General features: G+C 46.2%; 2 protein-coding genes across 2 annotated transcripts in view; both read right to left on the bottom strand.

Moving 5' to 3' along the window:
- The window catches only part of LOC116743556 (optic atrophy 3 protein), a 36,398-nt gene that overhangs the window by 3,180 nt on the left and 9,965 nt on the right, over positions 1 to 23,253 (bottom strand). The gene's annotated exons all lie outside the window — the stretch shown is intronic.
- LOC116743557 (optic atrophy 3 protein homolog) overlaps positions 1 to 23,253 on the bottom strand; it is a 65,799-nt gene that overhangs the window by 32,830 nt on the left and 9,716 nt on the right. The gene's annotated exons all lie outside the window — the stretch shown is intronic.

The following is a 23,253-nucleotide window of genomic DNA, read 5'->3' as shown; positions in this document are numbered from 1 at the left end:
TGCCAGTCTGCAAACTCCCAGGAAGGTGTAAAGAAAGGGTCAACTGCTGGAAGCTTAGCTCCTTCTGCTTGCCCCTCGAGCCACCGCCCCTGGCACCGTCGCCCCACCCACTGCCAAGAAGGCAGACCCCCTTTCTTCCCAGATCTTCCCCAAATGCAAAATCAGGGCTGCAACGGAGAGGGACCTCCTGGATCCAAAGAAAGGGCAGCAGAAATGTAGGAATCGATGCTAGGCGACTGTGAGCACAGGGTGACCAACCCTCTTCGCGAGTCTGGTGCCTCCCATCCGAGATCTTCACCGGCCCTGGAGGTGGAGCTGGTAAGAGCTGTGAGCTCTTCCCGGTGAGGTTTTGGGCACATACCTCGGAAGAAGCTCAGAGGTGACTGATGCTGCTGGAACAAAAACTTGCTTGCCCAGCTGTTCCTTTGTGAAGGAAGATTCTCAGCATTTGAGTCTTAGAAACCAAGGCCGAATTGATGCTGACCCCTGACTCACTCCTGTAATAGTTAACATTCATCCAAGGACACATGGGATTATTGGGGAGGCCCTGTTTTCTAGCTCATTTGGAGATTCATTTCCTACATATCATTTTACTTTTTTTTTTTTTTTTTTTTTTTTTTTTTTTGCGTTACGCAGGCCTCTCAATGCTGCGGCCTCTCCCGCCGCAGAGCACAGGCTCCGGACGCGCAGGCCCAGCGGCCATGGCTCACGGGCCCAGCCGCTCCGCGGCATGTGGGATCTTCCCGGACCGGGGCACGAACCCGCGTCCCCTGCATTGGCAGGCGGACTCTCAACCACTGCGCCACCAGGGAAGCCCTCATTTTACTTTTAACGTTTAATAATTACCCATGAAAATACATAAAATATAAAATGTTTTAAATTAATCGTGGACCAATAATCTTAAAGGTAATTCAATCCAGGAGAAAATATTTTAACGTTTAGAATCTTATGGTCTCAGGAAATTAAACAAATTAAAAATTGAATTTCTGTACATATCTTGATTGCGGACACATCATTTATTAGATAGAATTTGGTGGGAAACGGAACTGTAAATATAAGTTCAAGGACGAAAAGGAACAATGTAAAATTTCCGACTGTAAAGGAAGAGCTTGCTCGTTTTTTTTTCTTATAAACTGGACATCGGCAGGCACCACATCACAAGAGTATGTGGATCGCATTAGATACTTCAAAGAAAGGATGCTCCAGGTGCTTAAAAATTTCAGTATTCTTAACACAGCAGAAATTACTGGGCTGGCCAAAAAGTTCGTTTGGGTTTTTCCATAAGATGTTTTTTGTTTTTAAGTAATTAATTTTTGGCTGCGTTGGGTCTTCATTGCTGTGCGCGGGCTTTCTCTAGTTGCGGCGAGCGGGGGCTACTCTAAGTTGTGGTGCGCGGGCTTCTCACTGCGGTGGCTTCTCTTGTTGCAGAGCACGGGCTCTAGGTGCACGGGCTTCAGTAGTTGTGGCACGCGGGCTCAGTAGTTGTAGCTCGCGGGCTCTAGAGCGCAGGCTCAGTAGTTGTGGCGCACGGGCTTAGTTGCTCCGCAGCATGTGGGATCTTCCTGGACCAGGGCTCGAACCCGTGTCCTCTGCACTGGCAGGCGGATTCTTAACCACTGAGCCACCAGGGAAGCCCTTCCATAAGATGTTAACAGAACTTTTTGGCCAATCCAATATATCCTTTGCAGGTACTTGAACTTACGAACAGAAGTTTTAGCTGTCAACTTGAAAATGCACTAGAGGGTATATAACTTTTCAATTTTTTAAAGGAGTAAACTTAAAAAAAAATTTTTGTTTGTTTTCATGAAAAAAAATTTTTTTTTAAGTAGAAAAATGTTTGAGAAGCTCTGCCTGGAGCCGGCGGTAAGATCCGAGGAGTGTACCCAGGGCCCTCTCAGTATGCCAGCTACTGCGGTCACCATTACTACTAATTGTTACGTAGGCCCTGGTGCTGTGGGTTTCCTGGGGTCCAGGCTGCGAAGAACCCTCCCACACTGAGGTCCCAGCATCAGGTCATCCTGAGGTCCATGTGGGGCTCTGCCACCTACTGTGTGGGTAATGACAGTTCATTTTGAGGCTCCTCTGTAAAGGGGAGATGATGACCATACACCAGCCCTGCTGCCTCTTAACACCACACTCCCTTCCACTGTTCTGGTCCAGGCTCTGTCTCAGCTCTGACCAATGTCCCCTTCTTGACCTCCCTGTTCAGGGACCCTCCATCCCTCCCATCAGTCTGTGTATTCCTTTCAAAGCGCCTATCACAACTGGGAATGATCCAGTCAGTTGTTTGTACTCCGTCTCCGCACTGGGCTGTGAGCCCCACGAGGGTGGAACCGGGGCTGTCACAGTCATGACTGTGTCCCTAGCACTGTCCAGAACCAGGCCAGGCACACAGATGATGCCCAGTACATCTCGTTGACTGCGTCAATGGGTCCCCGCGCCAGCTTCCTCCCCATCTGCCAGCCCCGGCCTCACCCGCTGCAACTGTTCTCTATGGAGTAATCAGGAGCTGGTTAAAAGACAGCAAAACCCCCCAAAACTACCATTCTTTTCACTAACAAAAGTAACGCACTGCATGAAAATCAAGTACGCAAACTATAAAATTAAAAGCCAGGAATTCCCTGGCGGTCCAGTGGTTAGGACTCTGCACTCTCACTGCTGAGGGCGTGGGTTCAATCCCTGGTTGGGGAGCTAAGATCCCGCATGCCACCTGGTCCTGATCCCTCAAACATACCTCTAAATCTTGCCCTAATAGGCCTCTTTGTCTCCTAGCGTCCTCTCCTTGACATCTGATTAATAAGCATACGTTGCTCATCTCTATTTCTGAGTTTTCCAATTGGAAATTTGCTTGTATTTATACAGCTATTTCCTGTTGGTCCCCCGGCCCCACCATAAAAGATGAGCACTTCTTCCCCATGCAGCCTGTCTTTCCCTGGACCCTCCGCTCCCCATTCCTACAAGTGGTTAGTATATTTCTTATTCTTGTATTTACACTCTTTTCACCATCTCCCTCAGCTCCCAACACGGTCAGGGAGGAAACGAGCAGCCCCTCTTCCCCTCTCCACCCTCCACATCTCCCTAGGCCAGACCATCCTTTCCCATGATCAGGATTTAACATACAGGCTGTTCGGTGGCTGTAATACGGCCCCTTGTCCTCTGCGCATCAGCCAAGTCAGAAAAACGAAAATAAATGGCACATACAAGGTGACAGTCGTGGAAACGCTGTTCAGTGGGATGTGTGACTAAGCTAGAAAGGAGCCCCTGTGCTGGGCTGTGTTAGGGCGGGGCCGCCTGGAGGAAGCACCTGGGCGCCTTGATGCGTCCTCAGGATCAAGGGCAGACAGCTTCTCTACCCTTACCCCACAGAGGACATGACGGTTTGCTCTCAGCTGGACGGTGATTTTCTAGGATGACGTGATCTTCCCTCGCATGACAGTTCTCAAACTGCAGATCCTGTCCCGTGAGTCCCTATCTAATGAGATCAATGTGGTGGCACAAACCAGCATTAAAAATATAATCAAGAATATAATTGTTAGGGAACCACTGACTGAAACCGCCAGCCCCGGCCAGGCACGATGATAACCACTTGCACGAGTTGTCTCGCAACAGGAGGTTCTGATAAAGAATGAGGTGCCGGGTTTCCCTGGTGGCGCGGTGGTTGAGTCCGCCTGCCGATGCAGGGGACGCGGGTTCGTGCCCCGGTCCGGGAGGATCCCACATGCCGCGGAGCGGCTGGGCCCGTGAGCCATGGCCGCTGAGCCTGCGCGTCCGGAGCCTGTGCTCCGCAACGGGAGAGGCCACGGCAGTGAGAGGCCCACTTGCCGCAAAAAAAAAAAAAAAAAAAAAAGAATGAGGTGCTGCCACCGAAAACTAACTGGGAGAATTCAGGAGGGGCTGAAAGGAGGGAGGACACGCCAGCCCACAGTATGTCTTCTACAACTAACCCAGGAGGGGTCAAAAGGAAGAGGGAGGACACAATATGTCCCACCAACCTCCCAGAATCCTCCTCACTGAAATCCATCTTGGCTGAGAGATGCGTGCCACCAGGAAGGACCCTGAGTCAGAGTGATTAGCCAGAGACAACCCGGAAACTAACCCCATCACCATATAACCTGAGACTGCGAGCCATGTGGCGGAGCAGCTCTCCCGGGTTCCCTTACCCTGCCGCTCTCCGCCCAGGCACCCCTCCCCAATAAAGCCTTTTGCTTTGTCAGCACGTGTGTCTCCTCGGACAATTCATTTCCAAATGTTAGACAAGAGCCCACTCTCAGGCCCTGGAAGGGGTCCCCCTTCCTGCAACATAACAGAAAATATTCGATGGACTTGGAGGGCATTACGCTAAGTGAAGTAAGTCAGAGAAAGACAAATACCATATGATCTCACTTATATGTGGAATTTAAAAAACAACAACAGGGACTTCCCTGGTGGCTCAGTGGTTAAGAATCCGCCTGCCAATGCAGGGCTCGAGCCCTGATCCAGGAAGATCCCACATGCCGCGGAGCAACTAAGCCTGTGTGCCACAACTACTGAGCCCGTGAGCCACAACTACTGAAGCTCCCGTGTCTAGAGCCCGTGCTCCGCAACAAGAGAAGCCACCGCAATGAGAAGCCCGCGCACTGCAACAAAGAGTAGCCCCTGCTCACCACAACTAGAGAAAGCCCGCACGCAACAACGAAGACCCAACGCAGCCAAAAATAAATAAGTAAATAAATAAATTTATAAAAACAACAACAAGCCAAGCTCACAGATACAACAACAACAAAAAGAAAATTAAACATCAACGCCAATCTTAAGCACTCAAGGAAAGTACCGTTTCACAAAACTTTTGGTCTCGTTTTGTATGTGACTGTATGAATATGTGTGTGACTGGAACATGGTCAAAAGGTTGAAAGCCACTGTCCTAAGTTTTGGTTGGAATTCCACTGAGTCTACACATCATTTTCAGGACAGTGACATCTTCCCAGCATTGAGTCTTTCAATCCACGAATGTGGTATCTCTCCCCACGTAGCCTCTCATTTTCTCTGCAAGTCTTACACCTCTTTGGTTTTACTTATTACTAGGTAATGATATTTTTTGCCGTTATTCTTCATGGTATTTTTTTTTTTTTTTTTTTTTTTTTGGCTGTGCCACCGGTTTGCAGGATCTTAGTTCCCCCACCAGGGATCGAACCCGTGCCCCCTGCAAAGTGCAGAGTCCTAACCACTGGACCGCCAGGGAATTCCCTGTCATGGTATTTTAAATTTCATTTTCAATTTGGTTGGGGCTGGTATATAGAAATACAATTGAGTTATGTAAATAACTTTCTTTCCAGTGACCTCCCTAAATCCATTCTTTTTTTTCCTTTTTAGTGAAATATAACGTATACAAAGTATACAAATGTTAATTGTAGAGCTGGATAATTTTTTAATATGTAGGCATCACATAGATCAAGATCTAGAAAATTCCCACACTCCAAATGGCTCCCACTTTCAAGCCCTCTTCCAGTCAGTACCCCTAATGTCACTATTCTGACCTCTTATGATAGATGATATGTTTTCTTTAAATCCTATTCTGTCTTCTTCGTCATAGATCATTCGTTCTCTTTCTGGTCTGACTTCTTTTGTTCAGCAGTATGTCTGTGAGATCCACTGTGTTGCCATGTGGTTCAGTTCATCCACTGTATAGATGGACCAGTTCATTCATCCATACCCCACTGAGGGCCATTTAGGGAGCCTAGAGTAGAAAGCTTTCCCAGGAGTGAAACTGCTGAATCACAGGGCATTGCATCACCCAGACAATCGCAATAAACATCTTAACGAGTTTTTCTGTTGTTGGGAACAAGTTGATCCTAAAATTTACAGGAAATGCAGAGGTCCTAAGAATAGAAAAGTTTAAAGAAGAACAAAGTTTGAAGATTTACACTATCAGATTTCAAGACAAAGTAATTAAGATCGTATTGATACGAGGATGGACAAATAGAAGACTGGGAAAGAACAGACTGTCCAAAACTAGACCCACACATATCTGATTGCTTTTCAAATGCTAGACCAACCTTGTAGTCTTGGAATAAATCCCACTGGGTCATAATTTATTATCTTTCTTATGTAATGCTGGATTCTAGTTGCTAATATTTTTGTTTAGGATATCTGAATCCATGTTCAGAAGAGATCTTGGCCTAAAATTTTCCTTTCTTGTAATGACTTTGTTAGGTTGTTGTATCAGTATTCTACTGGACTCATAAAATGAATAAGGAAGTGTTCCACTTCCTCTATTATTTAGAAGAATTTGGGTAATGACATTATTTCTTTCTTAAATGTTTGGAAGAATTTACCAGTGAAGCCGTCTGAGCCTGTGGTTTTCTTTATGGGAAGGTTTTAAATTATAGATTCAATGTCTCTAACAGATATAGGGCTATCCAGATTCTCTATTTTTTCTTGTGTCAATATTGTTAATTGTGTTTTTCAAGGAAATGGTCCATTTCCTCTACATTGCCAAATTTTTTGGCCGAAATTGATCATAATATCCTCTTGTTATCCTAGAATTAGGATGAATTAATGAATTAATGTGTCGTTTTTTCATCCCTTTTAATGGAAATTTGTGTTTTTCCCCTTGAGTAGTATTAATCTTTTCAAAGAACCATCTTTTGACTTTGTTGATTTCCTCTACTAAATGCCTGCTAACTCCTAGTTGTTCTTCAAGGTGCATCTCAGGGATTTCCTTCTTCAGGACTAGGTCAGATGACTACTCTGGGCATCCTCGGCTCCCTGGGCTCCGACATCCCAACCCTGATCAATCTTGGGTGTCACTGGTGACAGATCTGTCTACCCCACTGGATCATGCGCTCTGCAAGGGCTGGGCCCAGAAGGCCAGTTCTGCTCTCCCTTCCATCTCACACCTAAATTCACCTCTGCCTGGGATACCATTCCCCCACTCCTCTTTTCCCACTGTGCCCCAATTCATCTTTTAGGTCTCACCTGGAGTGTCCCTTCCTCCAGGAAGCCCTCTCTGATACCTAGGCTGCGTCAGACACGTCCTCTAGGTTCCCAAAGCTCCCTGGGCTTCCTTCATCATGCTGCTGTTTATTCTAGGTTGAATTTTTTTTTTTTTTTTTTTTTTTTTTTTTTCGGTACGAGGGCCTCTCACTGCTGTGGCCTCTCCCGTTGCGGAGCACAGGCTCCGGACGCGCAGGCCCAGCGGCCATGGCTCACGGGCCCAGCCGCTCCGCGGCATGTGGGATCTTCCCGGACCGGGGCACGAACCCGCGTCCCCTGCATCGGCAGGCGGACTCCCAATCACTGCGCCACCAGGGAAGCCCTCTAGGTTGAATTTTTAAAAAAGAATATGGAGGCAGAACTCCTTGCTTCTAAAATGGACATAGAAATATGTTTCACCCAGCCTTGTTTGACCTTTCACCAAAAAGGCTGGTTTCACTGTTTTTAATATCCTTGAGGCCTCTGGCCTCTCCCTGCTTCAAGGGAACTCTTTCATCATTGCCTGGAGGCTAGACTGTAGCTCCTTAAGGGCAGGTTCCCAGAAATGCCCAGCCCAGCACCTGGCATGGAGAAGGCACTCGGGGCATGTTTAACGAGTGGATGAACGGCTCATCTTTCCTTCAGGTTTCCTCAAATTTACCGTATTTAGTCACGATAAGCACCCACATTTTGTCAAAACGTCGTCTGTTTCGAAGTTTATATCTTAACTGAAGTTTGAGGTTTACTCTATCTCTGAGGAGTCGAGAATGCTGCTCCTTCCAAGGGGGAGAGAATTTAACAGGTTGCTTTAGCCAAGGAAAAGGCAGGACTCACCGAACCTGTTTATCTGCCCTTAGCCACCCTGCTGAAACTTCTAACCTCATACCACGTGGCACACTGCTACCTTCACTTCTACTTTTTTTTGAAGTATGTCGATTTACAATTTTGTGTTAGTTTCAGGTGGACAGCACAGTGATAGATTATACTCCATTATAGTTTATTACATGATAATGTGTATAATTCCCTGTGCTATACAGTACATCCTTGTTGCTTACCTATTTTATATATAGTTTGTATCTGTTAATTCCATACCCCTAATTTGTCCCTTCCCACTTCCCTCTCCCCTCTGGTAACCACAGTTTGTTTTCTATATCTGTGTGTCTGTTTCTGCTTTGCATATACATTCGTTTGTATTATTTTTTAGATTCTGCATATAGGTGATATCTATTGTATTTATCTTTCTGACTTATTTCAGTAAGCATAATATTCTCTAGGTTCATCCATGGAGCTGCAAATGGCACTACTTCATTATTTTTCATGGCCAGGTAATATTCCATTATACATATATACACACACATACATATATATCTCACATCTTTTTAATCCAGCTGAGGTAGGAGATAGATGAGGCCCCAGGCTGAACAGCTCCAAGCATCTCCTGCTGATCCTTTGAGATAAGATACCATGATGAGTATTGGGCCTTGCCTGGGTAAACGCCAAAGCCACTACATTCTTCTCATGCTTGTGGTGAAGGGGATTTCCCGGCCTGACACAGGCACAGAGAAGGTCCTCAGTCTAGGGGAGGGAAAATGGGAGGGAGGAGGCACCAGCTCAGGATTTGTCCTGCCAGCCTCCCAGAAACCTTCACACTGGAATCCACCTTCACTGAGAGATGCGCATGCACACCGGGAAGGATGCTGAGTCAGACCAAATATGGACACAGGCGAGATGATTGGTCAGAGGCAACCCGGAAGACTGCCCCAATAATTAAGCAACTTAAATCCTTCCTGTTGGCACGCAGCTCACTCCAAGTTCGCCCGTGTGTTCTTCCACACGTACTTTGCTTGTATTAAATGCTTTATCTGTTTCACAATCTCGGTCTCTTTGCTGAATTCCTTCTTCAAAGAAGACAAGGACTGAGGTCCCTCTTCTTCCCAGAAGAATCACAACCGTCTGTTGATGGGCACTTGGGTTGCTTCCACTTGTCTTGGCTATTGTAAATAGTGCTGCTATGAACACTGGAGTGCATGTATCTTTCCAAATTAGTGTTTTCGTTTTCTCCAGATATGTGCCTAGGAGTAGAATTGCTGGATCATTTATAGCTCTATTTTTAATTTTTTAAGGAACTTTCATACTGTTTTATTCCCACAACAGTGTAAAAGTGTTCCCTTTTCTCCACATCATCTCCAATACTTGTTATTTATAGATTTTTTAATGATAGCCATTCTGGGGACTTCCCTGGTGGCGCAGTGGTTAAGAACCCGCCTGCCAATGCAGGGGACATGGGTTAGATCCCTGGTCTGTGAAGATCTCACGTGCTGTGGAGCAACTAAGCCTGTGCACCACAACTACTGAGCCTGCGCTCTAGAGCCCACGAGCCACAACTACTGAGCCCGTGTGCTACAACTACGGAAGCCCGCGCGCCTAGAGCTTGTGCTTTGCAACAAGAGAAGCCACGGCAATGAGGAGCACGTGCACTGCAATGATGAGCAGCCCTTGCTTGTAGCAACTAGAGAAAGCCCGTGCACAGCAACGAAAGACCAATGCAGCCAAACATAAATAAATAAAATAAATTTATATATAAAAAAATGATAGCCATTCTGACAGGTGATACTTCATTGTGGTTCTGATTTGCATTTCTCTAATAATTACTGATGCTGAGCATCTTTTCATGTGCCTGTTAACCATTTGTATGCCTTCTTTGGAAAAATGTATATTCAAGCCTTCTGCCCATTTTTTGATTGGATCAGGCTTTTTTTAAAAAAATATTGAGTTGTATGAGCCATTTATATATTTTGGATATTAACCCCTTGTCGGTTGCATTGTTTGCAAATACCTTCTCCCATTCCATAGGTTGTCTTTTGGTTTTGTCAGTGTTTTCTTTTGCTGAGCAAAAGCTTTTAAGTTTAATTAGACCCCATTTATTTACTTTTGCCTTTAGTTTATTTTTTAAAAATTTCTTTGTTTTATTTATTTATTTATTTATGGCTGCGTTGGCTCTTCATTGCCGTGCGTGGGCTTTCTCTAGTTGTGGCGAGCGGGGGTTACTCTTCGTTGCGGTGCGTGGGCTTCTTATTGCGGTGGCCTCTCTTGTTGCAGAGCACGGGCTCTAGGAGTGTAGGCTTCAGTAGTTGTGGCATGCAGGCTCAGCAGTTGTGGTTCATGGGCTCTAGAGCACAGGCTCAGTAGTTGTGGCACATGGGCTTAGTTGCTCCACAGCTCGTGGGATCTTCCTGGGCCAGGGATTGAACCCGTGTCCCCTGCATTGGCAGGTGGATTCTTAACCACTGCACCACCAGGGAAGTCCTACTTTTGCTTTTATTTCTTTTGCCTTAGGAGACTGGTCCAAGAAAATGTTGTTATGATTTATATCAAAGAGTGTTTCTTCTAGGAGTTTTATGGTTTCAGGTGTTACACTTAGGTCTTGAAACCATTTTGAATTTATTTTTGTATATGGTGTGAGGAAATGTTCTAATCTGACTGTTCTACATGTGGCTGTCCAGTTTTCCCAGCACCACTTGTTGAAGAGACTGTTTTGCTCTCCATTGTATATTCTTGCCTCCTTTGTCTTCAATTAATTGACCGTAGGTGCGTGGCTCTGCTACCTTCACTTCTGCCTGTGCACTTGAGGAGACACTGAGTCCAAGTTGGGCCATTTGGCGGCGGGCAAGGGAGTATTCTTCTCTAAGCCTTCATTCATCTTCAAAATAAGGACCCTCCCTCCTACAGGATAGTACTGCTGAAAAGACTAAATGAGTTCATGCAAAAACTTTTCACTCAGGGCCAGGCTTAACAAACGGCAGCACGGCCTGTGGAGTCATACAGACCTGGACTCAAATCTTGGCTCTGTCACTTCCTGGATATGCAAGCTGTACCTCAGTTTCCCCATCAGTCAACTGGGGATACCCAACTGGCAGGACTGGGAGAATGGCAATGAAAGACTAAAAGAGAAATTGCTCAATTTAATAAATGTTAAATGTTAGCATCCTCTTCCTGACTCCTGTGCAGAGTTTTATTCCTGGAAATGTGTCCTACCCAGTGGTCTGAGCTCTATGCCCTAGGGCTACATAGAATAGTTTTCAGCCTCCTCACTGGTCTCTGTATCTCCAGTCTCATTCCCTTTGATCCATCCTCCATACCACAGAGTATCCCAACTCAGATATCCTCTCCTCCCTGAGCCCCAGGCTCCTGGGCAACCCCGCCCTAGCTTTTTTTTTTTGCGGTACGGGCCTCTCACTGTTGCGGCCTCTCCCGTCGCGGAGCACAGGCTCCGGACGCGCAGGCTCAGCGGCCATGGCTCACGGGCCCAGCCGCTCCGCGGCATGTGGGGTCCTCCCGGACTGGAGCACGAACCCGCGTCCCCTGCATCGGCAGGCGGACCCTCAACCACTGCGCCACCAGGGAAGCCCCCCACCCTAGCTCTGACCACTCTGGGCCATCGCTGTGTGGTGACAAGTCTATCCCCCCAACTGGACTATGAGCCCCATGAAGGCAGGATCTGGGCTGAGCTGGTCGCTGCAGTGTCCCCAGCCCTGGATGGGGCAGAGAACAGGTACTCAGTGACAGGGCTGATCTGTGGAAGTCCCTGGGAGGGAGCCGTGGACCCCTGGCGTGGCTCCCTCTCACCTGGCTTTACGCATCACCGCACTCAAACATTCGTCATCTGCCTTATTGTGATGTTCACTTTACTGTGGGGTTTGCTTTATGTGGTGGCCTCGGAACAGAACTGGCCATATTTCTGAGGTCTGTGTATATTGTGAAAGTGTTTTCCTGCACATGGGAAGGCATTTGGCTGGAATGTATCTGTTTCCTCAGGAAACTGTGCTCCTAAGACAAGGACAAGGGCCGGCGGGGGTTGTGCGGGGGAGAGAGGCCAGGCGCCTCGGGAGTTTAAGGACATGAGACAGGACCAAGGGCCTCTCCCCCAATACTGGAAACACACCTTCATGCACACAATGGCTGCTTCCTTGTAAAATAAAGGGAACGTGTTCCTAACATGGGCCATCATTCAAATGTGAGCAGTGAGTCATCCTAACTACACTACCTATTATATACCTACTACTTAGGTAGCCTGGGATGATGAAAGGGCTGTGACAGAGATGCTAAATACTGAACTGCTAAATGCGTTAGCTATGGAGAGGGGAGTGTTTTAAAACATGGGAGGGGGAGAATAAAAGCACTAAAACCTTACCTTCCATAATAAGAAGTCAACAGGTAATAAAAAATGGGGAAACAGGGACTTCCCTGGTGGTCCAGTGGTTAAGACTCCACGCTTCCACTGCAGGGGGCGTGGGTTTGAGCCCTGGTCAGGGTTAAGACTCCACGCTTCCACTGCAGGGGGCGTGGGTTTGAGCCCTGGTCAGGGTTAAGACTCCACGCTTCCACTGCAGGGGGCGTGGGTTTGAGCCCTGGTCAGGGTTAAGACTCCACGCTTCCACTGCAGGGGGCGTGGGTTTGAGCCCTGGTCAGGGTTAAGACTCCACGCTTCCACTGCTGGCGGCGTGGGTTTGAGCCCTGGTCAGGGTTAAGACTCCACGCTTCCACTGCAGGGGGCGTGGGTTTGAGCCCTGGTCAGGGTTAAGACTCCACGCTTCCACTGCAGGGGGCGTGGGTTTGAGCCCTGGTCAGGGTTAAGACTCCACGCTTCCACTGCAGGGGGCGTGGGTTTGAGCCCTGGTCAGGGTTAAGACTCCACGCTTCCACTGCAGGCGGCGTGGGTTTGAGCCCTGGTCAGGGTTAAGACTCCACGCTTCCACTGCAGGCGGCGTGGGTTTGAGCCCTGGTCAGGGTTAAGACTCCACGCTTCCACTGCAGGCGGCGTGGGTTTGAGCCCTGGTCAGGGTTAAGACTCCACGCTTCCACTGCAGGGGGCGTGGGTTTGAGCCCTGGTCAGGGTTAAGACTCCACGCTTCCACTGCAGGCGGCGTGGGTTTGAGCCCTGGTCAGGGTTAAGACTCCACGCTTCCACTGCAGGGGGCGTGGGTTTGAGCCCTGGTCAGGGTTAAGACTCCACGCTTCCACTGCAGGGGGCGTGGGTTTGAGCCCTGGTCAGGGTTAAGACTCCACGCTTCCACTGCAGGGGGCGTGGGTTTGAGCCCTGGTCAGGGTTAAGACTCCACGCTTCCACTGCAGGGGGCGTGGGTTTGAGCCCTGGTCAGGGTTAAGACTCCACGCTTCCACTGCAGGGGGCGTGGGTTTGAGCCCTGGTCAGGGAACTAAGATCCTGCATGCCGTGCAGCGTGGCCAAAAAAATAAAATAAAATTTAAAAATGGGGAAACAATCTTTAGAAATATGGTGGTAAATACCAAAAAACAGCTAAAACATTTAAACTGTTTACCTGTGGCGAATAGGAATTGAAGTGGAAAAGGTTCAGTTTTCTTCTTCTTATCATAAATCATAGATATATTTGACTTTAAACTAAGTACTCATACTCCTTTGACAATGTTAGTAATTAATGTAATTTTTAAAACACAAATACATTTAGAAGACTTGTCCAAGCCAAATATTCCACCCAAAAGCCACAGAATAGACATTCTTCTCAAGTGCACATGGAATGTTCTCTGGTATAGATTATAAGTTAGGCCACAAAACAAGCCTTAACAAATTTAAGAAGACTGAAATCATGTCAAGCATCTTTTCTGACCCCACTGATATGAAGCTAGAAATCAATTATAAGAAAACTGGAAAATTCACAAATACGTGGACATTAAACACCATGTATTGCACAGCCAATGGGTCAATGAAGAGATCAGAAGAGAAATTTTAAAAAATAGTATGAGATGAATGAAAATGAAATAACAACATACCAAACCTCATGGGACGCGGCAAAAGCAGTTCTAAGAGGGAAGTTCATCATGATAAACACCTACCTCAAGAAACAAAAAAAATCTCAAATAAACAATCTAACTTCCAGAAAAAGGACAAATGAAGCCCAAAGTTAGTAGAAGGAAGGAAATAACAAAGATCAGAGTAGAAATAAATCAAATAGAAACTAAAAAGACAATATAAAAGGTCAATGAAACCAAGAGCTGGTTCTTTGAAAATATAAGCAAAATTGATAAACCTTTAGCTAGACTCACCAACAACAAAAAAAGAGAGAGGAATCAAATAAAATCAGAAATGAAGGAGGAGGGGCTTCCCTGGTGGCACTGTAGTTAAGAATCCACCTGCCAATGCAGGAGACAGGGGTTTGAGCCCTGGTCCAGGAAGATCCCACATGCCGCGGAGCAGCTAGGCCCATGTGCCACAACCACTGAGCCTGCGCTCTAGACCTCATGAGCCACAACTACCGGAGCCTGTGCGCCTAGAGCCCATGCTCTGCAATAAGAGGAGCCACCGCAATGAGAAGCCGCAACGAAGAGTAGCCCCTGCTCACCACAACTAGAGAAAGCCCACGCAAAGCAACAAAGACACAATGCAGCCAAAAATAAATAAATAAATTTATTTTAAAAAAGAGTTAGTGCTGGGATTCAGGGGTTCCAAGGCTGGAGGCCCAGCGACACTCCCTGTACAAGCCTCAGTTTCCTCCTTTATAAAAAGGTTTAATAATAATCCTTACCCATAGGGTGTGTGACATCCATCAAGAAGGTTTCCACACAGGGCATCCATTGTCATTGTTATAATTAGCCCTGGGCTGGGGCTGCTGAATCTCAAAATTGAAAAGCTGTCACCTGGTGTGGTACAGGGGAGCTGACAGAAAATACAGTGGGGTGTGCTCCTCCAGGCCTGGGAGAGGAGGTCACCGTTAGCAATGCCCAGCAGGTCCTCTTTCCTCCTGCGAATGCCAAGACCACAGGATTGGAGACACGCCAGGCCTGGATCCAATCTCCACATCCTCCGTGAACCCCCTTTTCCCTCACTGCAGAATGACTGGTAAAAACAGCCCCCAAGAAGAAGGGACGGTTCTTCCTACAGTAGATTTCCAATTAATACATGGAGAAGGAAAGAGGGAAAGAGAAAATCAACACTGGACAAATACCACAATAATAACTGTTGCAGATAAGATCCACAGATGATGCTAAAATTAGTGGGCATATAAAGCAGAAACTAACACACCATTGTAAAGCAATTATACTCCAATAAAGACGTTAATAAAATAAAATAAAATCAGTGGGCAGAAGTTTGAGGAGCAACAGCCTATCTGTATAGTCTCAAAATGTCTTCCCCAAGAGATTTATTTCATTTTATGTTTTATTGAGGTATAATTAACATACAGCATTACATTAGTTTCAGGTGTACAACCTAATGATTTGGTATTTGTATACATTTCAAAATTAGATGAACTGCAAAGGGAAAGATACTAAGTTTATACTGGACAAACTTAGCAGACACCACCTCGACCACGTGACCAAGGTCAATATGACCACAAATCAGACAGGCTGATATCATGAACCCCCTGATGTGGTGCACGGAGAAGCACACAACATTGGTTCTGCGGTATGTTTGCCAACAATGTGGAACTTCTTTCCAATCATGAGAAAGCATCAGACAAACTCAGACCAAAGGACAGCCTACAAAATTAACTAACCAGTATTCTTCAAAAGGGTCAAGGTCAGGCTTCCCTGGTGGCGCAGTGGTTAGGAGTCCGCGGGCCAATGCAGGGGACACGGGTTCAAGCCCTGGTCTGGGAAGATCCCACATGCTGCGGAGCAACTAAGCCCGTGCGCCACAACTACTGAAGCCCGCGTGGCTAGAGCCCGTGCTCTGCAGCAAGAGAAGCCCGCGCACCGCAACAAAGAGTAGTCCCCACTCACCGCAGCTAAAGGAAGCCCGCGCGCAGCAATGAAGTCCCAACGCAGCCAAAAATAAATAAATTTATTTTTAAAAAAAAAGGGTCAAGGTCATGAAAGACAAAGACAGACCGAGAAACTATCATAGGTTAAAGGGGACTACAGAGACATGACAACTAATTCAGGATACAGGATGAGATCCTGGGACAGAATAGGGACTTTGGTGGAAGAACTGGTGAAATGCGAATGACGTGCGTGGTTATGTTACCAGCACTGCACTCACGTTCATTCCCTGGGTTTGCTCCCTGTACTGTGTTTACATAAGATGCTATCATGGAAGGAAGCTGAGGGAAAGGTCTACAGAAGCTCTGTACCATTTTTACAACTTTTCTGTAAATCTACACTGAGCTCAAAGTAAAAAGGTAAAAAAAAGAAATAGCCTCCAGGTGGCAAGACTGGGAGGAAACGGACCTCGCGAACATTCGTGGCTGCCAGTGGAAATCTTCTGCACACCCCTGAGTCAGCAATTCTGCTTCTGGGGATGGATGAGAGATTTCAGTCACGCAGGTGTGAAAGGCGTGCCTGCCACGTTAGTCCTGCAGCATCGTTTATGACAACAATAAAAACGCCAGGAAAGACCCTACAGGACTATCTACGGTCTCATAAATTACAAGTTTTTCATGTGCTGATAGATAATTCTCTCCAGGATAACATGTAACATGGTCAGTGAAAAGCAGTGAGGACCAGCACAGTGTATACTGTTTGCTGTATTCGTGGGAAAAAAAAGGGCGGGGGGGGGGGGGGCGGGGTGCGTTGCATATCAGCGTCTGCTTGGAAATGCATAGTTGTTTTTTGTTTTTTCTGGAAAATACTCAAGATAACAGTGGTTGCCTCTGTGGAGGAGAACAGGGTGCCTGGGGAACAGAAGTAGAGGGAGAATTTCTCCTACATACTCTTGTGAACCTGAAACCATGTGAACTTAAAAACAAAACCAAAAATGAGACAGATAATTAAAATTTTTTTCCAAAAATTCAACAAATAATCCTGGACCCAGGATTTGTGGTCAAACCTGTTTAGATGAAATACTCTGCTCTTCCCTCAAGCCCCACTAAGATGGCATTCAGGTAGGAAGAAGCCAGAAGCCACAAGAACAGAGGGAAGAGGGAGGGGTGGCCTGGAGGGGAGCAAGCCAGGGCAGGCCCAGAGGCCAGAAGCAGATGGCTGAGAGGCAACTGACAGAGCCAGCAGGAAGGAGACCTAGGCACCCATGGGTGGGTGTGTCTGGGGGGCGGGGACAGGGTGCAGGCAGCTGAACTAGGACAGACTAGGATGGCATGCACCAGTCCCTCTGAGAGCGGGGATAAGCTGAGGATATCCAGAACTCCTCCCCAACCTGACAGGAAGCTGCAGAGGGTGAACCAGGGGGACTCCAGGAACAGCCCAGGGGGCGGGCGCCATGCGGGAAACACGCCTGACCCTCTTGCCTGGGGCTGGTGGCCAATGCACAGAGGTCAAGAGCCAACCCCAGCGGCCCTAGGTGGAGTTGATGAGAGTGAGGTCACACCTTCCACTGAGGTACAGAAAGGGGCTCTGCTCAGCTGTGACCTTGGTAATCCAGGGAGAAGGGAAAGATCTAGGCCAAGGACATCCCCGTGGCTCCCAGGCCCCCTCTCCTCTCTTCAGGAACACAGAGACCCCTCCTCTCTCTCCCTCTAAAGCCCTGGTGAAGTGGGTATCTGCCCAGCAGCCACTTCTCTTTTTCTGGAAACCTCCCCTGACTCTCCTTTGAGGAGGGCCCTCCCCTCAATGTTCCCTCATGTTGTTCAGGTAAAACCGATCCTACCCTCATGTTTAGATGCTGGCATTTAGCCCTGGGATTTTTCCTGGAATTTCAGGAACGAGGCCCTCTCCTTCTTCTGGTGTTGCTTAGTGAGTGGGCTGTGAACCTGGAGCTACTGAGGCCATCTGATCCCCAAAGGGAGAGACTACCTGAGAAAGAAAGACAGCACAGAGAAACACAGGGCCCAGGGATCGGACTGTGCCTTCCAGGAATTGTCTGAGTTCCTGAACCTAGCTGAGGCTGAAGCTATATACTTCCGGAGCTTTTATGCATCTGACCATTAGCTTAGAATTCTGTCACTTGTAAAGAGTTGAGGGAGGAGTTCAGAGTGAGGTCATCACCCCTTCTTGACAAATATTGAGAGACAGGAGTTTCAAGGAGCACTGAGGGAGAAATTCCTGGAAGAAGTGTGTACCCATGAATGTGTATATACAACAGGACGCCAACATCACAGAAAAGAGGCTAGATAGGTCTCCTGCACTGAACAGGTGTTACTTTTATAAGCAGAAATCAACTTTCTTTGAAAAATAACACAGCAAATTAATTCCTCGCTGTCCTTGTTTTTTTTTTTTTTTAAAGATAATATATTTAATCAAACCTTAATTTTTATTATTTATTTTTTTTTTTTTTTTGCGGTATGCGGGCCTCTCACTGCTGTGGCCTCTCCCGTTGCGGAGCACAGGCTCTGGACGCGCAGGCTCAGCGGCCATGGCTCACGGGCCCAGCCACTCCGCGGCATGTGGGATCTTCCCGGACCAGGACACGAACACGTGTCCCCTGCATCGGAAGGCGGACTCTCAACCACTGCGCCACCAGGGAAGCCCTGCTGGTTGTTTTCATACCTGGGGCAATGCATCACCAAGAAGGGAGAGGCGATTTGCCTTTCTTTTCATACTTCTCCCATAATTTCTTTTCTTGGGAGCAGAACCATCGGAAAGGGAGGGAAGGAAGGAAGGAAGGAAGGAAAGAAAGGAGGACGGAGGGAGGGAGGGAGGAAACCCAGCAGATTCCTCAGGCAAGTCAGGTGAAGCTAGAGCTCTGGAAAGGATTCCCTTAAAACTCTCCTTGCAGGAGTACGGGGAGTTGGGGTGGATTCACGTACAACAGCATGAAGGCTGCCTGCCAAGTGCCACATAGACTGGAATACTGAAGGCAGCATTCTTTGGGAGAGCATAACCCAGAAATAACCTAAACGTCCACCAACAGGGGCCTGGTACGATCACATTAAGTACCAAGTGCTATGAAAAAGAATGTGGGATGAATTTTCAAGGTTATGTAGTTAAAGAGGAAAACAATAGGGCACAAAGTGAGGTGAACAGCACACAACCTTTTCTGTGAGTTACACATATGCATGTTCTTGTATGCACAGAACACCTCTGGAGGGTATCTGGGGAGTGACCTGTGGTGGTTTCCTTTCTAACCTCTGACCTTCTACTCTTCCCATCACCCTCTGCCCCAGCCACACAGGCCTCCTCACTGTTCCTGGAACCCAGCAGGCATGCTCTAGCCTCAGGGCCTTTGCACTTACTGTACCTTATGCCTGAAACACTACTCTCCAAACATCCATACTTCCTCATTTTACTCAAGTCTCTGTAATCACCTCCTCAGAGGCGGCTTCCTAAACCCACTCTAATAGAACGAATACCTTCTCCCATTACACCTAATCCTTCTTTCCTGCTTCCTTTTTCCCTTAGTACCACTTACATGTAACATATTTACTTTCTTTTTTCTTTTTTAAATAAATTTATTTATTTATTTTGGGCTGTGTTGGGTCTTCGTTGCTGTGCGTGGACTTTCTCTAGTTGCGGTGAGCAGGGGCTACTCTTCGTTGCAGTGTGCGGGCTTCTCATTGCAGTGGCTTCCCTTGTTGCGGAGCATGGGCTCTAGGCGTGCGAGCTTCAGCAGTTGTGGCTCGCGGGCTCAGTAGTTGTTGCTTGTGGGCTCTAGAGCACAGGCTCAGCAGTTGTGGCGCATGGGCTTAGTTGCTCCGAGGCATGTGGGATCTTCCTGGACCAGGGCTCGAACCCGTGTCCCCTGCATTGGCAGGCGGATTCTTAACCACTGCGCCACCAGGGAAGTCCATTTACTTTCTTATTTACTATCTGTCTCTTATCAGGAGAACTCAACTCTAAAGGGCAGCAGAGACATGGGTCTCTTTTTAAACAGCTGTATCCCCAGCGCTTGGCAAGTAGTAGGCATTTGATAAATCTTTCTTAATGAACAAAGAAAAGAAGGAAGACAGGCAGGCTGATAGGGATAAGAAGGTATGTACTTTTCATCGTATTTCCTCTCGTACCACCTGAATTTTTCTACCACACGCATTATTACTGACCATGATGGAACTAAATTGGAAATCATAACAGTGAGAAATCTAAAAAGGCCCCAATATTTGGAAACTAAACAACTCACTTCTAAATAACCCAGGGGTCAAAGAAGACATCACAAGAGAAACTAAAAAATATACAGAGCTGAATGACAATAAAGACATAATGTGGGACTTCCCTGGTGGCGCAGTGGTAAGAATCTGCCTGCCAATGCAGGAGACGTGGGTTCGAGCCCTGGTCCGGGAAGATCCCACATGCTGTGGAGCGACTAAGCCCATGCGCCACAACTACTGAGCCCGCGTGCCACAACTACTGAAGCCCGTGTACCTAGAGCCCATGCTCTACAACGAGAAGCCACTGCCATGAGAAGCCCGCACACTACAACAAAGAGTAGCCCCGCTCACAACAACTAGAGAAAGCCCGCACACAGCAACGAAGGCCCAACACAGCTAAAAATAAATAAATAATTTTTAAGAAAAGACACAATGTGTCAAATTTTATGGAACACAACTAAAGTAGTGCTAGAGGGAAATTTATATTTAAGTGCTTATATTAAGAAAAGAAGAAAGACTGAAAAAGCAATAATCTAAGATTCTATCTAACTAAAAAAAGAGCAAGTTAAACACAAGGTAAATAGAAAAAAATAATAAGGATAAGAGTGGAAATCAATGAAATAGGAAACAGAAAAATAAAAGGAAAATAACACAGCTAAAAGGTGATTCTTTGAAACATACTTTGATAAGCCACTAGCAGGATTAGTATTCAAGAATAAAGAAAAAAGCAAACATAAATTGTCACTATCAGGAATGACAGAGGAGACATCACTAGAGATGCTACAGATATTACAAGGATACCAAAGGAACACGATGCACAACTGTATCCCAATTCAACAACTTATATGAAGTGACATATATCTTGAAAAACATAATTTATGGAAACTGACACAAGAAGGAACAGAAAATCTGAAGAGTCCTATAACTACTACAGAGATTGTATCAGTTATTAAAAATCTTCCCTTAAAAAAAACTACAAGCCAAGCTGGACATTTACATCAAATATTTGAGGAATAAATAATTCCAATTTTACACAAAATCTTATAGAAAATAGAAAATGAGGGAACATTCTCCCAATTGTTTTATGAGGTCAGCCAAACCGTGATATTAAAACCTGAGGAAAAGCATTACGAGAAAAAAAATTACAGACTATATCACTCGTGACTACAGATACAAAAATCTTTTGGAAAATATTAGCAAATCAAAGTCAGCGTATATTAAAAGGATACTACGCCATGACCAAGTGGGGTTTATACAAGAATATAAGATTGGTTTAATATTCTTTAAGAAAAAATCGATCATTTAAACTCATGATAGTTAGTAGAATTATGGTAGCCAACCTCCAAGATGGCCCCCAACAATCCCTGTCTCCTGGTACTTACACCTCTGTATAGTCCCTTCCCACAGTGTACCAGGGTTGGTCTGTACAATCAACACAATGTGATCAGAAGTGGTAGTATGTCAATTCCAAAATTACATTATAAAGACACTGCTTCTTCAGTCTCGGTCACTTTCACTTTTGGATTACTCTCTTTGAGGGAAGCCAGCTGCTAGGTCACGGGTAGCCCTAAGGAGAGGTCCATGTGGAAAGCAACTGAGTCAACAGCCAGTGAAGAACTGAGTTCTTCTACCAACAACTAGGTGAGTGAGTCACCTTGGAAGCAGATCCTCCAGTGCCAGGTGAGCCTTCATTTTGAGAGACTCTGAGCCAAAGCCACTCACTTGGCCACTCCTAAATGCCTAATTCTCAGGAACTGTGTGAGGTAACAAATGCTTATTTATTATCACACGAAAAAGTAGTCAGTATTACCATTCCCCAGGAAAAAAGCAAATGAGTTGCCTTTTTACACCGACTGTAATAGCTAAAATTAACCGTGAAAACATTAAATATTGGCAAGGATGCAGAGTAACTGGAACCACTTTGTAAAACTCGTTGGTAGTTTCTTGTAAGATTAAACACACCTTTACCATATAACTCAGAAATTTTACTCCGATGTACTGAACCAAGAGAAATAAAAGCATATGTCTACATAAAGACTTGTACAAGAGTGTTCACAGCAGTTTTACTCGTAATAACCAAAAAAACTGGAAACCCAAATGATTAAGAGAATGGATAAACAAAGTGTAGGATATTCGTATATGTATTGGAATAAAAGAAATGAACCACTGATACATGCAGCAACAAGGAAATATCTCAAAGGCATCTTGTGAACAAAAGCTAGACATAAGGTTCATACTGCATGATTCCATTTATATGAAGTTTAACAACAGGTAAAACTAATCTATAGTGAGAGAAGTCATACAGGATGACAGAACGGGAAAGGAAGGAACTTCTCCCAGGGTGATGGAAATGTTTTATATCTTGAGTGTTGGTTATACGGGCATATGCATTTGTTAATACTCATTAAACTACAGATCTTTATTAAACTTTAGTATTATACTATATAGATACGGTACTTCAATAAATAATAAGCAAAAAATCAAATATTAACAACTAAATGTAAGAGGAGGAGCTTGGGAGCCAGTAGGCTTGATTTCTTGTTCAGTGTTGCCTCAGGGAACTTCCTGGTCTCTGGGCTATTTCCCCACTCATACAACCAGGACGATCATATAAACTCCCTAATAAGGTGGTTCATATATTTTGTTGAGATCACAGAAAGCATAATAAATAAAAACTATTGTCATCAGTTACAAAATTACTATTCAGAGTAAACACAGCTTCGAGCCAGTCCCTGTGCTGGCTGCCCTTTCCTGGATGGGTTCCAGCCAGTTGAAAGCTGGCCCCAACAATGCTCCAGGTGTTAACAGACTTGCGCTGCTACAAGCAGGGCGGGAGCCTCCTCTGGTGAACCTGGTCCCATCCTCCATGACTGCCCAGAGACAGCAGTGATGCGCAGCCCACCAGTCACCAGAGGAAACATGATTGGTTCTGTCTCTCAGTGCAGGACTCCCATCTCCCGCACTCTGGGTCCAAAGGATTTCGCAGGGGTTAACCCAATCCTTCAGACTGACCAATCAGAGCACTGCATTCCCGGCCCATAGTGACTGGCTCGGGGATGGGGATGTGACCCAAGCTGGACCACTGAGATTCACCCTGGGAAGAAGGACCTCTCTGTGCCCTGGAGTCACTACACAGGTAACTAATACTTTCAAATGTGAGCTCCATGAGAGGAGCGTCTTTTGTGTTGTTAGTCATACCTCCTAGGATAGTTCCTAGCAGACAGCAGGCACTAAATTAAGATTTGTTGAATGAGTCAATTATACAGCTGCTTAATGGACTGAAGCAAGTCCTTGTCCCAGAAAATAATCCCACTTCTACTCCCTGCCCATATCTGGAGACTCTGTACAACTTAAC

This window comes from Phocoena sinus, chromosome 19, assembly GCF_008692025.1.
Source record: "Phocoena sinus isolate mPhoSin1 chromosome 19, mPhoSin1.pri, whole genome shotgun sequence".
NCBI lineage: Eukaryota > Metazoa > Chordata > Mammalia > Artiodactyla > Phocoenidae > Phocoena > Phocoena sinus.
The sequence above is the reverse complement of the archived record's forward strand: the minus strand, read 5'-3'. Positions and strand labels throughout refer to the sequence as shown.